At 40.3% G+C, this 20,128-nt stretch overlaps 1 pseudogene; it reads left to right on the top strand.

The window, feature by feature from the left end:
* Positions 1 to 15,589: 15,589 nt before the first annotated feature.
* Positions 15,590 to 19,836, top strand: LOC120865599 (annotated as a pseudogene).
* The last annotated feature ends 292 nt before the right edge of the window (positions 19,837 to 20,128 follow it).

Raw genomic sequence — 20,128 nt, 5'->3', positions numbered from 1 at the left:
CCCCAACTAGGGATTGGCCCTGGTCCCCCTGCACTGGAGTCCCAGCCATCAGATCACCAGGAAGTTTCAATGGAGGGAGACTTTAGAATGTGGATTTGTACAGTTGTCTCTCTAAATCCATGGGAGATTGGTTCCAGAATCCCATGAGTACCAAAATGCATGGATGCTCAAGTTCTTTAAAGAAAAGGGTATTTTAGTGCATTGTATCCACACCTGTAGATAGGGAGGGGCCAACTGTGGTTACACTGATAAATTTGGTAACCCTGTTTTCATGACATTTCTATACACATACCACAGAAAGACTTAGCATTTGACTCTCCTCTTCTACCATCTCCTAGATGGTGCTTTCTCTTTTCATCAAATCTAAATTCCATATTAAAAGATCCCCATTAATATCTTTTACCAAATTTCTCAACTGTTTCCACACATAGTCTTTTTTATTAAGTCAGACCCATTTATTTATTGCCTTTGATTCTAACCTCCTGGCAGATATTACTGTTTTCATTCATGTTTGAAAATTGCAACCCTCCTTGTATAATCTCCCTCTCCCCACTCAAACAGCCAATAATTGTGGCCCACTTACAGCTGTGCTTTGTAACATCTTTCTGATGACTCCAACAACCATGTCTTTTAGGGGGCTTTTATCTACTGACTCAATTTATATCAATGATCATATAAACATACATAAGCAATTGATTATATGACCAGTCATGCCATATATATATAGGAGGGGGAAAGATAGAAGTAGTGACAGATTTTATTTTCTTGGGTTCCAAAATCGCTGCAGACTGTAACTGTAGTCATGAAATTAAAAGACATTTACTCCTTGGAAGGAAAGCTATGACAAACCTACACAGCATGTTAAAAAGCAGAGAGCTTTGCTGAAAGAGGTCTGTATGGTCAAAGCTATGGTTTTTCCAGTAGTTATGTATGGACATGAGAGTTGGACCATAAAGAAAGCTGAGCACTGAAGAATTGATTGCTTTCAAATTGTGATGCTGGAGAAGACCCTTGAAAGTTCTTTGACTGCAAGGAGATCAAACCAGTCAATCCTAAAGGAAATCAACCCTGAATATTCATTGGAAGGACTGATGCTGAGGTTGAAGCTCCAATATTTGCCCACCTAATGCAAAGAGCTGATTCATTGGAAAAGACCCTGATGCTGGGAAAGATTGAAGGCACAAAGAGAAGAGGGCGGCAGGGGGTGAGATGTTGGATGGCATCACCAATTCAATGAAAATAATCTGAGCAAACTCCACGAGACAGTGAAGGACAGGGAAGCCTGGTGTGCTGCAGTTCATGGGGTCACAAAGAGTTGGACACGACAGTGAATGAGCAACAGTAATGTGTGAAATTGATAATAGCAATAATATTTTATTGCATTTAAAAGAGTCAGACATAAATTAGTGATTGAACAATGACAAAGAGTCTCTGTCCCAAACACCTTCTGTATTTAAGTGTAAGGGCAAATGAAAATTAAAAATAAAAGGCTTAATTCTACCAGTGGAAAGTAAGAGAAAAAGCTCCTTCCCTCTTCATTTTTGTAGAACATTTATCTTAGAAAACTTATAATTCTAAGATTTTTTTTCTCCTTGGTAGAGATGTATGTGATTTTTTAAAAAATCTAAATAAGCCTTATTCCAGCTTTGGGAGCCAGGGGTATCTTTTTCAAGGACTTGGGAACCATCTCTTTGAAATGGATTCATCAAGAAAGATGATCACACTGTCTCCCCAACCTTCTGGGAGGGTAGGAGCCTAGGTTCAGAAGGCACCTTCTTCCAAACTGTGAAGCTATCTAGTGTTGCAAAAATATGGAAAGTTTATTTTTCCTTCAGAGAAAACCAGTGAACTAATACACACAGTAACGCCATGACCAGGTGAATTTGGGTTGAATGATGGCTGACCAACAGTGCCATCATCATATCCTCCTATTTAGGGATTATTGTCAGGATTGAGGAAGTGTGTAATGAGTTGTATCTGCTTGGCTGTATAGGAGGTGGGGGAGGGGGGTATTTCTGTCTTTGTAATCTCTTTAGTGGACTGCCTGAGGTATGTGCTCTGGTGTAATGCTTGTCTGATAACGAAAAACTTTCTCTTCTATCTTTGTGGAGAGGTTTTTTTCTTATTTTTTTCACGAATTGAATTTTTTTTTAATTGCATTTCCTAACAGGAGATTGTATTATGATTATGCCCATTTGACAGATGAGAAAATCGATCATAGAGATAGAGGTACTGCTGGTAAGTGACAGAGCAGGAAATGAATCAGATGGTCTGGAGGCCACTGTCTTACCCCTCTGCTGTCTCATGCCCTATCCTGTGTGTACTCTCTCTTGGTTCATGGGGGCAGTAATCATAGTTTATCCTCACTCTTTTAACTCCAAAATGATGGTACACGGTTGCACAGAATGAATAATTGATGAATAATACTTTATTTCACATAATCAATCTAGTGGGGTTTACAGTAAGAAGGCACTTCTTCTCTTTCTTTAAAATATTTGTACGAGGTTGGTGGAAGAGTGATTGCGGTTTTGGACTGTGAATTTTAAATCATAATAACTGTGCTCAAACACATCTTTATTAATCAGAATAGGAACAATTACACTCAACACATCTTTGCCAAAGAGAAATAAGTTTGTTTATTCCTGTAGCATAAAAAATTCATGCTTCAGGATTAGATGAACTCTTGGAAAGCATTTTCTGCCTCCTGCTGGTTGTGGAAGAGTTTTCCCTGCAAAAAGTTTCTGAGACACTTGAAGAAGTGGTAGTCAGTTAGCAAGGGGTCAGGTGAACACGGTAAATGAGGCAAAACTTTGTGGCACAATTGATTCATCTTTTGAAGCATTGGTAGTGCAACATGTGGCCGGGTGTTGTCATGGAGAATTGGGCCCCTTCTGTTGACCGATGCCTGCTGCAGTGCTTCCGGATTTTGGTGCATCTCATCAAGTTGTGGAGTATACTTCTCAGACATAATTGATTCACTTGGATTCAGAAAATTTTAGTGGCCATGACCTTTTGTTGGTGCAAGTATGGCTTTGGGGCGTGCGCTGGAGCTTCTTATCACTTCATCCACTGAGCTGGTCATCACTGGTTGTGGCATAAAATCCACTTTTCATCACATGTCACAGTCCACTTGAGAAATGGTTCATGTTGCACAGAATAAGAGAAGACAACACTTCCAAATGATGGTTTTTTTTGTGTGTGTGGTTAGCTCCCGAGATACCCACTTACTGACCTTTTTCACCTTTACCATTTTCTTCAAATGATGAAAAACTGTAGAATGGTGAGTATTGAGTTCTTCGGCAACTTCTCATGTAGTTGGAAGAGGGTCAGCTTTGATGCTGGCTTTCAATTGGTTGTTGTAAACTTTCAATGACCAGCCACTATGCTCCTCCCCTTCAAGACTTTCATCAACTTTGCAAAACTTCTTGAACCATACTACACTGTACATTCATTAGCAGTTCCTGGACCAAATGCATTGTGGATGTTGCGAGTTATCACTGTTGCTTTATGACCCATTTTCAACTTGAATAAGAAAATCACTCAAATTTACTTTTTGTATAATATCATTTCCATAATCTAAATACATATAAAACAAACAAGTAATAAGTCACTAGCAAAAAAAACATAAGCTGAGAATTGTGCTATAAAGTGATGAATAATATAAGCATATCTAATAATGTATTCTAGTATCAAATGAGAAATGGCAATAATGCAAAAACTGCAATTACTTTCACACCAACCTGAAGTCTACTTCTGTTTCTCCATTTCTCTCAAAAGAGTTTCTGCTCATTCTCTTTAGAAACTTTACATACATTGCTGTTTGTGCCAAAGTTAAAGTAAAACAGCTGTGTTTATTCAGTGCCTATTCAAATCAAATTGAAGAGAAACTTCTCCTATAAAGACACAATAAATATGTCAAATATAAATTCAAAGAAAAGTGAAAGACATTTTTCTTCATTCTCACAGTATCTGAGAATTCTTGTCAATGAGATAAATTCCACCCATTGTTTGTCATCAAGTCTTTCTGCTTATTCAACTTGTGGGTTGTTTCACTAGCACATGCTAAATTATAGCACAGAAGTTAAAATATAGGCTCTGAAGCAAAAAAGATCTTGGTTCCAGGTCCAGCTTATTTCTTAACAACTCTGATTTAGGGAGAGTTCTTTAACTTCAATTTTCTTATTTTTCATATGAGTGGGATTGCCAGACTCAGCAAAAAAGAAAAAAGTATAACCTTAAATTTAGGCTATGCCCAGTTGAAAGATACATGTGAAGCGTCAGCAGAAGCCCAGGGGCCTAGTAACTACAAATAAATACAGCTATTCACATCATTACCAAACTATCTGAACATCCTCTCACTGTCTAAGCCAAGTTCCCTCCAAACTTTCCTCCATTTGTAACTTGAGCAACTTGAGGTCCATTTTTAAAAGAGAAGTTTATGGAATTACCTTTGCAACCACAAGAAAGTCCCTAAAATTTGATAATTACAAAATTCATTGTTTTAATCTTCAAATAAATTCATGTTTATGAATCTAAGTAATAGGTCTCTAATGCCTGTGCTAACCTTAGACGAATATGAAAAAATTTAAAAGATAAAGAAATGTGATGAACCATTCCTATCTTCCTGTTGATGTTCTCAGCTGTGTTTGAAATGTACATTTTGCTTAACAAACGCTTCACATTTGCTACTTGAACTAGACCCACATGGTGCTTTCCGTGGCATTTTCCATCTGAACAGCGTTACTTGAAAATTTCAGGCTCAATTATGGTGAATAAAGAATGAACAATTTCCCCTTATTTTCCAGGGGATATTTTGTTTCCCGGTCTGCAATAGGAAAATAAAAGCAAATGTGGAACAGGAACATTTTAGTGATGATAGACCTACTTACCTGCCCCACTGAAAGGAACTATTTCACAAAACCTGAAGCTTTCTTCTTTCAGCTTATTCGCCTCAAATTATTTTCACCTCAGTTTGTATCCTTAATTATTTGCTTATATGAATGGCCTTTCTGCCCGTAAAAGATACAGACCTCCTCTTGTGTTGTATTTAAGCAGAAATACCTAGCAGTTCCAACCACAAGGCTGCAAAGAAGGTGAAGGGAGTCAATTTCTGGGCATACACATAGCTTTTCCCCAGGCTGAAGCAGTTCATCCATGGGGAGTAAGTTCAGTTCAGTTCAGTTCAGTCGCTCAGTTGTGTCCGACTCTTTGCGACCCCATGAATTGCAGCACACCAGGCTTCCCTGTCCATCACCAACTCCCGGAGTTCACTCAGACTCACGTCCATCGAGTCAGTGATGCCATACAGCCATCTCATCCTTGGTCGTCCCCTTCTCCTCCTGCCCCCAATCCTTCCCAACATCAGTCTTTTCCAATGAGTCAGCTCTTCGCATGAGGTGGCCAAAGTAATGGAGTTTCAGCTTTAGCATCATTCCTTCCAAAGAAATCCCAGGGTTGATCTCCTTCAGAATGGACTGGTTGGATCTCCTTGCAGCCCAAGGGACTCTCAACAGACTCCTCCAGCACCACATGGACATCACCAGATGGTCAACACCGAAATCAGATTGATTATATTTTTTGCAGCCAAAGATGGAGAAGCTCTATACAGTCAACAAAAACAAGACCAGGAGCTGACTGTGGCTCAGATCATGAACTCCTTATTACCAAATTCAGACTCAAATTGAAGAAAGTAGGGAAAACCGCTAGACCATTCAGGTATGACCTAAATCAAATCCCTTATGATTATACAGTGGAAGTGAGAAATAGATTTAAGGGCCTAGATCTGATAGATAGAGTGCCTGATGAACTATGGAATGAGGTTCGTGACATTGTACAGGAGACAGGGATCAAGACCATCCCCATGGAAAAGAAATGCAAAAAAGCAAAATGGCTGTCTGGGGAGGCCTCACAAATAGCTGTGAAAAGAAGAGAGGTGAAAAGCAAAGGAGAAAAGGAAAGATATAAGCATCTGAATGCAGAGTTCCAAAGAATAGCAAGAAGAGATAAGAAAGCCTTCTTCAGCGATCAATGCAAAGAAATAGAGGAAAACAACAGAATGGGAAAGACTAGAGATCTCTTCAAGAAAATTAGAGATACCAAGGGAATATTTCATGCAAAGATGGGCTCGATAAAAGACAGAAATGGTCTGGACCTAACAGAAGCAGAAGATATTAAGAAGAGGTGGCAAGAATACACGCAAGAACTGTACAAAAAAGATCTTCATGACCCAGATAATCATGATGGGGAGTAAAGAGACAGGTAATTAACATACCCTTGACACCACCCTTATGGCAGAAAGTGAAGAGGAACTAAAAAGCCTCTTGATGAAAGTGAAAGAGGAGAGCGAAAAAGTTGGCTTAAAGCTCAACATTCAGAAAACGAAGATCATGGCATCCAGTCCCATCACTTCATGGGAAATAGATGGGGAAACAGTGGAAACAGTGTCAGACTTTATTTTTTTGGGCTCCAAAATCACTGCAGATGTTGACTGCAGCCATGAAATTTAAAGACGCTTACTCCTTGGAAGAAAAGTTATGACCAACCTAGATAGCATATTCAAAAGCAGAGACATTACTTTGCATTAAGGTCCATCTAGTCAAGGCTATGGTTTTTCCTGTGGTCATGTATGGATGTGAGAGAGTTGGACTGTGAAGAAGGCTGAGTGCCAAAGAATTGATGCTTTTGAACTGTGGTGTTGGAGAAGACTCTTGAGATCCAACCAGTCCATTCTGAAGGAGATCAACCCTGGGATTTCTTTAGAAGGAATGATGCTAAAGCTGAAGCTCCAGTACTTTGGCCACCTCATGTGAAGAGTTGACTCATTGGAAAAGACTCTGATGCTGGGAAGGATTGGGGGCAGGAGGAGAAGGGGACGACCAAGGATGAGATGGCTGTATGGCATCACGGACTCGATGGACGTGAGTCTGAGTGAACTCCGGGAGTTGGTGATGGACAGGGAGGCCTGGCGTGCTGCGATTCATGGGGTCGCAAAGAGTTGGACACGACTGAGCAACTGAACTGACTGAACTCAACTGTACTTGCCCCCAAGAGAATTTCATTAGCCTGACTACTCAGGCTGTCACCCAAAACACCAGTTTCTCTAGCAGCATCTTTATCAAAGAGCCATGTCATTTAAGACAATTATGATGTGGATGCTGGCATGATAAGGTGGATTTCTCTAAAAAACCACTGTCCATGAGTTTTTGTTTTCCTCTTAAGTCAGTTGTAGCGTACTAATTTTACGTTCAAAATCTTATAGTCTGGACTGTCTTTTGGTTTGACAGGTATTCATGAAATGGCTCAGATGGTAAAGAATCCATCTGGAATGCAGGAGACCCAGGTTGAATCCCTGGGTCAAGAAGATCTCCTGGAGAAGGGAATGGCTACCCGCTCTAGTATTCTTGTCTGGAGAATTCCATGGATGGAGGAGTCTGGCGAGCTACAGTCCACGGGGTCACAAAGAGTTGGACATGACTGAGTGACTAATACTTCATGATTGTTAACTATTTTATTCCCTCTACTAACAACAATTTTTCATTTTTTAGTGAATGAAAATGAAAGTAATAAGATATCTAAGAATAAACAATCTACCTATTTTTCTATTTCGCATTTCTGTCTCATCATTTATCTCTTTTGAGGCATATATTATTTTTCTCAAGACCATAACATTTGTGAAAGAATACAGAAGTACATAAATGTGGGGAGGTTTTCTCCAAGTCTGAGGAAATTAAAATTCTCTGGTGGACTGTTTCCTTGATTCTTCAGACATAGAAACTATCGTCCATGATACATAAAAAATGCGCCCCCAAATATTTAATGTCTCCTTAGTAATCCATTATACATCAATCTTCATGGATACATTTAATTGCTTTTTGAACTGATTGATACAATCTGACGCAAGGATCAATCCTTCCTATACACAACATTTGAGGGATCTTACTTGAAGGCTTGTCTCAACCCATCTCATACACAATCCTTCACAGGTTTCTACTGCTGCTAAGATAAAATACTTCTTTGTTATGCCTTTCAAATTAGTTCACCATACAAAAATATCAGTGGACAATGAAGTCAGCACAGTGGCATTAAGCTCTGGGCTTATACTAACTGTGTATCTTTCAGCCACCCATAACTCTGGAGTCACTGGAGTTTTCCTCTGAAAAGAAGGTGATCAGAAGCAAAGATCACAAAAGCCTGTCTTCTGTAACATTCTACACTCCAAGCCACTGATTTCTAGGGCAAACTGGGCCTCCTTACTATTTACTGTGTAGTCACTTTGGACTTCCCTGGTGGCTTAGTGGGTTAAGAATCCATCTGCAATATAGGAGACACAGGAGACTTGGGTTTGATCCCTGGGTTGGAAAGATACTCTTTGGAAGAGGGCATGGCAAACCACTCCACCTAAAGTTATCCAGTCATGCGGCCCTAGTTACCTCTCCTCTACTTGTTCATGGCCCATCCACATCTGAATCGCTCCCTCAAACTCCCTCCAGAAGACCACGCCTCACATCTCCGAAACAAATAGTTCCCTCCTTTGAATCCCCATCTGTTTCTTAAGGCACTTGACCTATTTCCTTGTTGAATCACAACCCCCTTTGAATCGTTTTATCTGTCTCCCTAAATTTTGAGCTTTTTGAGAAAAGGAAGTATTCTTTACTTCTAGCTGTGTAAATTTCATATGTTGCAGATAAGATATACTTTGAATTTAAAAGCCTAATATTTTAACTATGAAAATATTTTGAGGGCTTTATTATAAAAATTGTTAAAATAGTCTAGAAAATTCAATATACTGAAATACAACTTCCAGTTACAGTGAGATCTTTTCCTGTTTTTCTCTTTCTCTTTTTAGAAGAGATACCCCAAACTCAACAAGTTCTACCTCAAGCTTTAACTATTTTAATTTTCTCAGACCAAGTCATATCAGAGTTATTATTCATCCAATTTCAATGGGTATTGGCATTTTAATTACTGTACATGGTTACAAATACTGTCTCATTTAATGGTGGTTATTCCCAATTAAACACTAATATATCATTAAAAAAAAGCTACCCAGTCTAGAACTAATTTTATTACAAAGAGTATATGCTATATTCTATGTGACTTCATTCGTGGTTGGAGCTCGTGTATTAGATACATCTGGTCCGCAAGAGGAATAGGGACAAAATTTTTTTTTGTTTTTTAAAGCTCAAAGGATCCTTGGAATAAGATTTATGCTTCTCTTACTTAAGAACTTCAGAGGGTCAAACCTATTTCCTAAAATTGGAGAGGCAAAACAAATGACTTCAGTTTTCAACTGCATGCAAGTGCTCAAGATTTAGCTCTTAGCACTTCCCTGAGCACCTTCCCCAAAGGTGGTTTAGACCACCTTTGTCTCTCCTGTTGTCTACTTCGCCAACTAGTACGAAAGCCATATTCCCAACTGAAGCAAACCCGAAACACATAGGAAAAGCTGTCAAGCAAACCCTTTCCACATCAAGGAAAAGAAGAGGTCTCATTATGGGATCTGCATTTTTCTGGTTTTCGCCCAAAGTGTAATGATTGAAAATGTTCTTATAGGATAAAGTAACACGATTCATAATAAGAGCATGTTCACACAGCAAAAGCATGCTGAAAGGCATATGCTCGTATGTTGGGCTGGATGACAGCCACCACCATGGTGGCTGTGGGCGTCTCTCTTTTTGGCCACATACTTTACACACCCAGTACATGGACCGTTCCCAGCACAACACACACACCCTGTTGTGTCTTACTGCTTAATTATGGCTCATATTCCTAGCATATGTTTCATACTGTCAACAAAAGAAAAAAGCCTACTTCAATTTGGACCAAATTTAATGTCTTTAAAATATTCAAATATGCTGTTTTACAATAACATATGGCCATGAACAATGTTTTTCTTTTTTTTTTTTCCTAACAGTATCTCTCTTTAAAGATAAATCATGTATTCTAAGATTAAATTAAATAGGTCCTGCTGTTAGAGAAAAATGTTTTTGTGCTTCTGCTTGGCTTTCTATATCTGTGTTTATTAAATCTTTAAAAACTTTAAATAACTCTATGATAAAATTCAAGAATATAAAAATTTTATGTTTATATTATAATGGATTTTAGTATATTAAGAAGCAACATTCAACCAAATGACTCTATCAGCTACAATAATAGAACTGGGCTTCAAGGTGGTGTTGAATCATGCCAAGTGGATTTATTAGACAAAATTCTTAGATTTGCAGTCACTTCTTAAATCCTGTCTAATTTCCTTTCTTATCCTAGCAGTGGACTAAGGTTTGTTGTTGTTATTTAGTCGAAAAGTCATGTTCAACTCTTTTGTGACCCCATGGACTGAGGCCCACTAGGCTCCTCTGTCCATGGGATTTTCCAAGCAAGAATATTGGAGTGAGTTGCCATTTCCTTCTTCAGAGAAATAAGGTTGGTCATAGACATATGGCCCTCTGAATATCAGGGAAGGAAAAGCATCTTTCTAACACTTCATAAAATTTACAAAATTGTAGATTTATATTTCATCTGCAATTTTTTTAATGTTCTTCCACAACAATGACCTCCCACCAATCTTACAACAAACTCGAGAGGTAAGATGATCCAGAATTACCACGTGTAACAGTTTTGTTCTCACTATTCCTACGCCTACATGTTTCTAGTTGACACTTTCCTTAAACACACCATCTAAATTAGATCTATCTTCTTTTTTTTTCCCCTCTCTCAGAGCAGTGAGTTTATTTCCTTCAGGGCAGCAGCGGCAACTTGTAATGATCTTATTTAAATATTCATATGCTTATTTATTTGACAGTTCCTCACCAGAATATAAGATCTGTGAGGCCACTATGTCCTCCGAGCAGTCGCTGGCTGTGATAAATGAATGAATGCAACTAAGGAAGTTTCCTGTTATGTCTAAGGTCATACAATGGACTCATCTCAAAATAATAATTGGAAGAAACAACAGTGGGGACCCGGGCTGGCCCACTCTTTTGCCATGACTTTCACGCACAATTACCTTGAGGACAACTAAGAATTTTCCTGTGGCCCTTCATAGTCTGTGATCATACTAAAGATCTACAGGAAAATTAGCCTAAGTGTAGTAAACGTTTGCCAAAAGAAAGAATAGGTCATAAAAATCGCCAATTTCAAACATATGTGTTTGGAACAGACACATCATTTTTGTTTCAGAATTATTCCTTTGTGTTTGAATTGTGCTGCCACCTCGGATTATAGTAAGTAGAAAACAAGAGTTGGAAACTACCGTGAGAAGTCACTGTAGCCTTTTCCTGGCCTATTATTAGTGCCCTGCTGTGCTGGAAAAGAGAAGAAGGCAATGGCACCCCACTCTAGTACTCTTGCCTGGCAAATCCCATGGACAGAAGAGCCTGGTAGGCTGCAGTCCACGGGGTCGCTAGGAGTCGGACACGACTAAGCGACTTCTCTTTCACTTTTCACTTGCACGCATTGGAGAAGGAAATGGCAACCCACTCCAGTGTTCTTGCCTGGAGAGTCCCAGGGACGGCGGAGCCTGGTGGGCTGCCCTCTATGAGGTCTCACAGAGTCGGACACGACTGAAGCGACTTAGCAGCAACAGCAGGGCTGGAAAAGAACAAATTGGAAAGCAACACACATACTAGTCTGTCTTTCTGCGAATTTAAATACGAATTCCATCTCTATGCTTTAGAATACATCATATACTATTAACGAAAAAATACCCATTGCACCAATTATGCCCTAAAGAGTATCCTAGGGACTGAAGGAACAAAGACAGCATTCTGAGCAAACATCTTACTTTTATAGATTATCTTGCTTAGATAGGAGAACACTCTTGGAAGGCTTAATACAATTTGTTTTAAAAATGCTAAAATAATAGCTTGCTAAGATACGAAATGTTATGTGCTTGTTTCTTTTTAATGTTCTATTTTATTTCAAATAAGATAACTTGCAATATTAATTATATAGATGGTAATTATTATTCTGCATAAATATTAAAAGATTATATAAATTGACATTTTAATAGGATTATCTTATAAATAAAAGACATCTAATCAAGTGGCTCTTTTTGATATATACTGAACTTTATTATTAAAAACTAAGTTATATAATTAGTCTAGCTTCATCAAGAAAACAAGTATTATAAATAAAAATACAACCAAACTTTTCTTTAATAATAAACAAAATGCATCTCCTCTTTACATAATTTCTTCTCAGTTTTCACAGTCTATAGTTAGAGTATACATATGCCTTCCATCTCTAAAAATACTACTTTTCCACTGAACCCAAATCACTTTCTATCCAGTCTGCCCCCCTTCACCTTTTACCCCCAAATACCCACAATCTGATGTCACCTGGGTGACCCTGTGAGAGGCAAGTGGAGAATAGACTCAAAGACAAAGTGGGCATAATGGGAACCACTGAAAGTCTCAGGTTCATTTGTCACGAAAAGTCAAGTGTAAATACTGAATCCAAGTAGTGGTAAACTTAAAGTACTGTTGTTCAGTTGCTCAGTCGTGTCCGACTCTGTGACTCCATGGACTGCAACACTCCAGGCTTCCCTGTTCCTCACCATCTCCCAGAGTTTGCTCAAACTCATGTCCACTAAGTTGATGATTCTGTCTAACCATCTAATTCTCTGTCGCCCCCTTCTCCTGAGGACAATACAATATGGGCTTGAATGGCTGGAAATGGCACAGTCCCTGTGCATTCAGAGTCCTGGAACTCGGTCTGCCCGGCTAATAATTGCCCATTTCTCAAATACTGAAGCACAGGGTGAGCAATAGGTGGCATCATGAAGATGTTTATAAAAAATCTATTACCAGTGGGCACTTGTTGAGCCTGCTGCTGGAACTAGCAGAGCTCTTTTTCTCACTGTCCTTTCTACTTGGTAGGGAAGGGAAAGATTTATAAGGACATTTCTCAGAGTTTAAGTAAAAAGAGCAATTGAGCTAACTGATTTATGTAAATCCGCCACTGTCACTTAGACACAAGTTTGTGGTGAAGGAAATAAACCTCAAACATGCAAATGTCACTGTGGAGAATGTATTCAGGATATGTCTCTGCCTTGAAGGGTAGGGGAAGTAGGGAACATCGGTTAACTGTTCTTTAAAATAGAAGTTCTTCTATTTTACTATATATTCACGTGAAAAGAAACCGCTACACTCTCTTGATGAAATGCATACAGCTTCATCTTACAGGTTAACTGGCACTCTTGCTGGGGTAAGCTGACCTGCGATCCAAACTGACTTCTTACCTCCATCGCCTACTTTCGCAATTACTGAGTACAATACGCCTACAGTGAGATGCTACCTTTCATCTGAGAACAACAGAAAACACTTCTGAAGAAATGTATTAATGGCTTTTCCACACAGGGATTAGAAGAGCAAAGGCCTGAGATACTGCGTAACTCTTCTAGGCATGCCACCTCTTGTGACCCTTATTTGACTGGGAAAAGGCAGCTGTTAGTTACACAAGTGCTTTTGTGTGATGTTTAAAGCACAGATAATACAACCTGAATATGTGTGGCGAACAATACAAGACTTCAGCTTCCCTCTTAATAGCATGGATATAAAATGCTAAAAATAAGGATGCGTAGACCTCCCACAAATCACTCATTTGGTCTTTTCTATGTGCGTAAAGGAAAACAGAGCTGGACTCGAGCAGTATTGGCAGAGCTTTGCACAGCAGGTTGCAGGGCCTGCCTTTCTGCCCCTTTCTGTTCACACAGCCCCTCCCTTGGTAAAGACCTTTACTCCTGCCCTCTCCTTTGTAAGTTCCTCTTCCAAAAGCAAGTTACACTCTGCCCCCCTTTACCCTGAGAAAAGGCCAACTTATGACCTTCATCACGTCATTCTTTGGGTTGTGATGCTGATCAGAATTTCATACTAAGTATTTCCCCCTTTTTTCCCCATTGAAAAGCAGACACAGAAGTGAGAGGTCCAGTGTGAAGATGATAAAGAGCTTGAGTTCTGGGGTTAGGCTTGGTTTAATATATACTTTAGCAGATACATGATTTTGGACAAGTTACCTGTTCAGGTAGTTTTAGCAACTATTACTATTGTTTTTGAATATAATTTTCCAGGCAAAGTGCACAGCTTCTGCTTGACACATTTTAAGCGGCAAGTGTCAGCTTTTTATTGATAAGAATAGTTCATTAAAGTGTTTCCAACTGGGAGCAAACCGTGTCCCTTACTCATTCTATATATTTGATACATTTTTCCCCCCTCAGAATCTAGATTTCCTTTTGAATGTAACTAGATAGAACACAGAATGGAGAAAGACTGAATTAACTATAAGGTATTCCCAACCTTAATGATTTTAGAAAGTCTCAAAATCTAAGTCAGGAGGAAGAATACCTTCACCCCCCACAGAGGACATGGAGCCTTTTCTTTTTTCAAGGCTAATTATTTTTTCATCAATATGACACTTTCAGAAACAAGGGCTCTTCAGGCAACACAGTACATTTGTTATAATCAAGGGCTCAAGGATATACAAGAGAAACATGAGAAAGAAGTTACCCAAAGAGGGGATTCCTTCCCAGAGAAGGTGAAGTTTGAGCTCAGTTTTGGGTAAAAGCATGTGAGCATGCAGACAGGGCAGAGATGGAAGAAGAAGATTAATAATAGAAGACACTGCCAGCTCTGAATAAATCACTGTGTGTATGGAGGAGGTTATATGACAGGAGTGCAAGAGCAGGCAGGGGCTAGATTATAGCACACTTATTTTGTGCCCAGAGTTCACTCACTACAGGAAGTCCCCAATTCTTGGTTTCTCTCAGCTGCACTATCTCCCTGTCTCCTTTGACAATGGCTTTAGAAATTATTATTTTTATTCCTCACTCTACTTTGCCTCTCCCTTACATGTCCACTGTATAAAATGATCTGCTAAGGAGACAGGCAGTGTGTGGTCTCAGAAGGATGTTGCAATAATGGAAAGCTTGACTGCCATGGCCAACCAAATGTATGAATGAGGTCAAGGTGCTTAAGCTTTCTATGCATGTATTTCTACTGGTATACAGTGGGGATAGTTACAGTACCTCCCTCACGGGGTTACGATGAGGAATAAATGACCTAACCATGGCTCATAGCAAATATAGAGCTATTTTGTGAATTAAACAAATAATAATAAAAGTATACTTCTTTCTAGGACCTGATTAAGAAAACGGCAATGAATTATACCAAGATGAACCTGAACCTGCTATCTCTACTTTCTTCTGAATTGATGACAAAATCATTTAACATCTGCCCTCTATACATTGTGCATACAGGGCAGAATATTATAAATGAGAGCTCCTAGTTAAACTTATCCTACCAATTATGCTTAAAAATTTTCTGGCTCTTTCATCTCACTATTCAATGACTCTGTTGAAAGCCTCCTAGACGCACTGGGCTTCCTGGGTATGGCTAACAAGCAGCAAAGACAACAGTCCTTGCCATCAAGGGGTTAATGGTAATCAAACTGCCCCTTCATCTCTTCTTATACTCACACTATATTGATAGTGCAATGCTAAGTCAAAGGGCTTTTGTGATAATTATTATAATCGTATTACACAGAGGAGGAAACTAAACTGTATAAAAAAAGGACTCTCCTCAACCAATCTACCTAGATGTTGCGGGCGAAGTGCAGAGGTGATGGCAGCAGGGCAGTGGTGTGGCTCCTCAGGAGGGCTCCCCCTGACAGTGAACTTTTCCCAGGAACAGTGCTGCTGGTGGTGAGAGCGCTGGGTACGAAAGCACTGGATATGACTGATGCCAACCAAGAAACTGCAACAACATATAATTCATTTTCAGTCAATGCGTGTTTACTGAAGACCCCAAACAGGCACTGCACTGCATTGATCAGTGCTTCACGAAAACAGTGGGACACCAGCATTTATGAACACAGGCTATATTCAGTATTAATTGATAGATAATTACACGGTACCTCATGCACTACTCACCGCAGCATTATGAGGTTGAAATTATTACCCCTGCTTTCCCTGGGAGGTTAAGTCACTTGCCCAAGACCTTATAGCTGGGTGGCCCACTTGCGCAGCATAACATCTCATCAAAATAATTACTTCCTACCTGTACCCACAGCAGCATCAAGTAAGTAAAAATAAGCAGTCTCCATGTTGCAAAAAAAAAAACTCAGGCTACAGAAATAGTGAAACATGACTGCTTTACAAGTTATCCAGTGTAAATTATATTAATCGAATCTATTTTGCAGACCCACATACTTAGTACGGCAGCCACCCGTCGCTGGCGGCAGGGGGCAGGGTTCTGTCGTTAGCGCTATTATGTCACACGGGGGAATTCACAACCTGTTCAAGGATCTGGCCTCTTTAAAGATGACATCAGGTAGTAACAAACAGCAGTCACAGTAGCCTAACAGACTGGCTCATCTGGACTCTGAGATCTCAACATGCTTCTTTTTTTTCCCTCTCCTAATCATGTTGACATTTGTTTCAGAGATTACAGAAAGAGAAATGGAAAACAGCATCTGAACCAGGAAAGGAACCTCGAAACAGCTGCTAGCCGCCCAGCAGCTGTCGCATAAGGATCCGAGAGTATGGTTCGCCTCTCCCCCCCGACCATATGCCATTCCTTTAAATAGCAAGTGATATGGGAGATGCTGAGGCAACGAGCATCTTAGTGGTTGGACAAACGTCATCACTGCTCACAGGGCTCGCATCCCACAGAAACGGGGTGAAATTATACCAAGCATCCTGACATACGCTTCACGGTGGATCTCTCCCCATTTTTGTGCAAAGGCTGACAGCTATCTCTGGAAAACAGAGGGCAAGGAGGTAGATGCTAATCTGATTTATATCCTAAAAGGAGGAGCATCTGTTACTCTTTTATTCAACCTGCACTAAAGCAGCTAGTGTTGTAAGGAAGCCAATCACAGGAAACTAGTTTGGCTTTGTGTGCGGTTACTAATTCGGTAGACTGCAAATTTTCCATAAAGAGTTATTTACATCTCACTAACCACTAGGTTCACACCTGGGGTGGGCAACACCTGGCAGTGTGCTTAATGAGTTCACCACTGTTTCCAAAGAAAATGCTGACATTAATAATTGTAATGTTACATTTACTGCGAGAAAAGTACAAACATAAATGCGGTGGATTAGTAAAGGTCACTGCAATCTAACTCCTTTCGGTGCTAATGTAGCTTGACAGTATTTGCACGCCAGGAAGGAGAGGGGGAGAAAAGCCTCCTGTGATAACGAGATCTTTTATGGCACTGCCTGATTGCATAAAGGCACCTGCTCAGGTGATTTTGCCCTCAACGACGCTGTTGGCATTTTCCAAAATGGCACCTGAGTTTCTGTCATACTCTACCCGGTTTGTCACTAAATTCTACTGATGATTTTCTCCATATTTCTCAAGTCGGTCCCTTAATTTCCATTTTATGGTCTGCCACAATCCTGGACTGACCTGACTGAACGAATTACTGGAACTGGATCCAATAGAGTGAACTAAAGCAGAAGAAAGTGACCAACTGTGTGCGACACTGTGACTAACCCTGAAACCCATGAATGATTTTTGGATGCCAGTTAGGTACCCAGCGCAGGGCTTGTTGATGAGATAGCAGGTATTTTTTACTCCCCAAAAGCTGATGATTTAATTAAGGAGATAAAAAGCCCTATAGTAATAATGAGGACTGATGCTGAGGCTGAAACTCCAATACTCTGGCCACCTGATGCGAAGAACTGACTCCTTTGAAAAGACCCTGATGCTGGGAAAGATTGAGATCAGGAGGAGAAGGGGACGCCAGAGGATGAGATGGCAGCATGGCATCACCAACTCAATGGACATGGGTTTGAGTGGACTCTGGGAGTTGGTGATGGACAGGGAAGCCTGGCATGCTGCAGCCATGGGGTTGCAAAGAGTCGGACATGACTGAGAGACTGAACTGAACTGAACAGAACTGAATAATAAGGAAGGGCAGTGCTTGCTAGCTATGAAATAAATCACTTGGATGATTCGTAACAGGTGAATTCAGAGCAGAGTGAGGTCATCCCTGAGTTTTTACTCAAGTTTTGAATTTCTTAAATCCCTTAATCCTCAATCTCAGTTTTTGTTCCAATAAAGCAAACATACTTTCATTCCCACAAATGACTCACTCTGTCACACATCCTGGGATAATACACACTGCAAGTGATACACCCCTTCTTGAATACTGTGTTTACTTTACCAAGCCATGCCTTAACTTTCATCATAAATATCTTAAAGCTGCCTCTCATCCTCAGAGACGCCTATTCCTCCTTACCTGGTTGCAGTCCTTTAAATTCACTCCAGGAACACCGTGTATTTTATATTGTTGCCATCTTCTACAGAATGAGTTCTGTAGAACTCTTAAACTTTGGAACTGTTTTTATTAATGTAATAAAGATAAGTGTGCTGGGGCCAAGTCTGAGTGTGTCTGTCCTTGTGTATGAAGCCGTGGACAGGAAAACCTTACTGAACCGTTTTCCCTCAGCACCTGACGCAGCTGTATCCTCATGGGTGCGGTGTGCACTCAGTGTCAGCGGCGGCCCCGCTGCCCTGATGCAGCAGGGTGACGGGCACATGCGTGCCTGCGGAGCTGTGATGCTGGCTTTGGCAGGAAAACTCCCCACTCTGCACCCATGGGGCTACTCCTGCTCCACCCACAGTCTTCATGTTAGAGTCCTTTGGCAAAATATGTCTAGAGAAAAGCTTATTTCAGAATAACCAAGAATAACCCCACAACATTCCGTTTGAGAGTTTCACACTTTGTCCCCGCGAATTCCTGTACTGTTGGTCAGATGGTGGAGGCAACTGCTTTTTCTCATTACACTCCCTGTGTTAGGCCAGCAGCCCCAGCGTCTCACATTTCATGAGATCAGTGGGCTAGTAGGCATATGTGGAATTCGCAGAGGTGTTTTCCTGGAAGCTCCTCACAGCACCCTCCTTCTCTGGGGAGCAGGCTATTGGGTGGTTTCAAAAATACCAAATAAGTTTCAAAAAATGTTATATACAAACATATGTGTAAATGTTATGGGTGATGTAGGGGGTGGGTACACATTTTTTATAGAGTATACCAGAAACTTAGCCCCTCCTTTTTCTGGGATGTGTGAGAAATGGATTATTACATACCTAAAATCCCAATGGTTACCCAGAGTCGATGCTTCTCACCTTTAAGAGCCCTCGTCACTTACTCATCACTCCATGCTTTTCTTTGTGAGAGTCCAGCAGATTGGGTGACAATTCCAAATTAGGGCTTTTCCAGTAAGTGGCCTGATGTGACCTCTAAAAATGGTGCCCTAGTCACTCGAGTTGAAAACCCCACAAAATCATGCAAATCAAGAGGTTCAAATCTCCATGTTCACTTTAAGAACACTCATGAAACTGCCCAGGCCATAAAGGGTATGCATATCTGAAAAGCCAACAAGTGTCTGAAGGACGTCACTTTAAAGAAGCAATGTGTGCCAATTGGTCATTACAATGGTGGAGTCGGTAGGTGTCCACAGGCCAAACACAGGACCCAGGGTCGGTGGCCCAAAAAGAGTGCCGAATTTATACTACGCGTGCTCAAAAATGAAGAAAGTAATGCTGAACTTAAGGGCTTAGATGTAGATTCTCTGGTCATTGAGCACATCCAGGTGAACAAAGCCCCCAAGAGGTGGTGCAGGACTTAACAGAGCTCACGGTCATGTCAACCCCTACATGGGCTCTCCCTGCCACACTGAGATGATCCTTATGGAAAAAGAACAGATTGTTTCTAAACCAGAAGAGGAGGTTGCACAGAAGAAAAAGATATCCCAGAAGAAACTGAAGAAACAAAAACTTATGGCCCGGGAATAAATGCCGCAAAAAATAAATGCAAATAAAAGTAAAAATAAATAAATAAAAACCTCCTTAGGAAACTGCAGTCCTATGCTACAACCTTGAATTTCTTCTCACACAGAAGTGCAATTGATTTGTTTTTAAATATCTCTTTCATTCTATGCCATTACAGAGGATCTTTCTTGTCCTTTTACTTGTCCAAGGTCCTCTGCTACTGTTCATACTATGCTGGATATGTGCCCAATAATCCCACTCCTGGGCATTTACCCAGAGAAAATCATAATTCAAAAAGACACATGACCCTCAACGTTCATAACAGCACTATTAACAATAGCTAAGACAGGGAAGCAATC

The sequence above is a fragment of the Oryx dammah genome, unplaced genomic scaffold (genome assembly GCF_014754425.2).
Source record: "Oryx dammah isolate SB20612 unplaced genomic scaffold, SCBI_Odam_1.1 HiC_scaffold_7, whole genome shotgun sequence".
Lineage (NCBI taxonomy): Eukaryota > Metazoa > Chordata > Mammalia > Artiodactyla > Bovidae > Oryx > Oryx dammah.
Note: the sequence above shows the minus strand (reverse complement) of the source record. Positions and strands in the feature narration are given on the sequence as shown.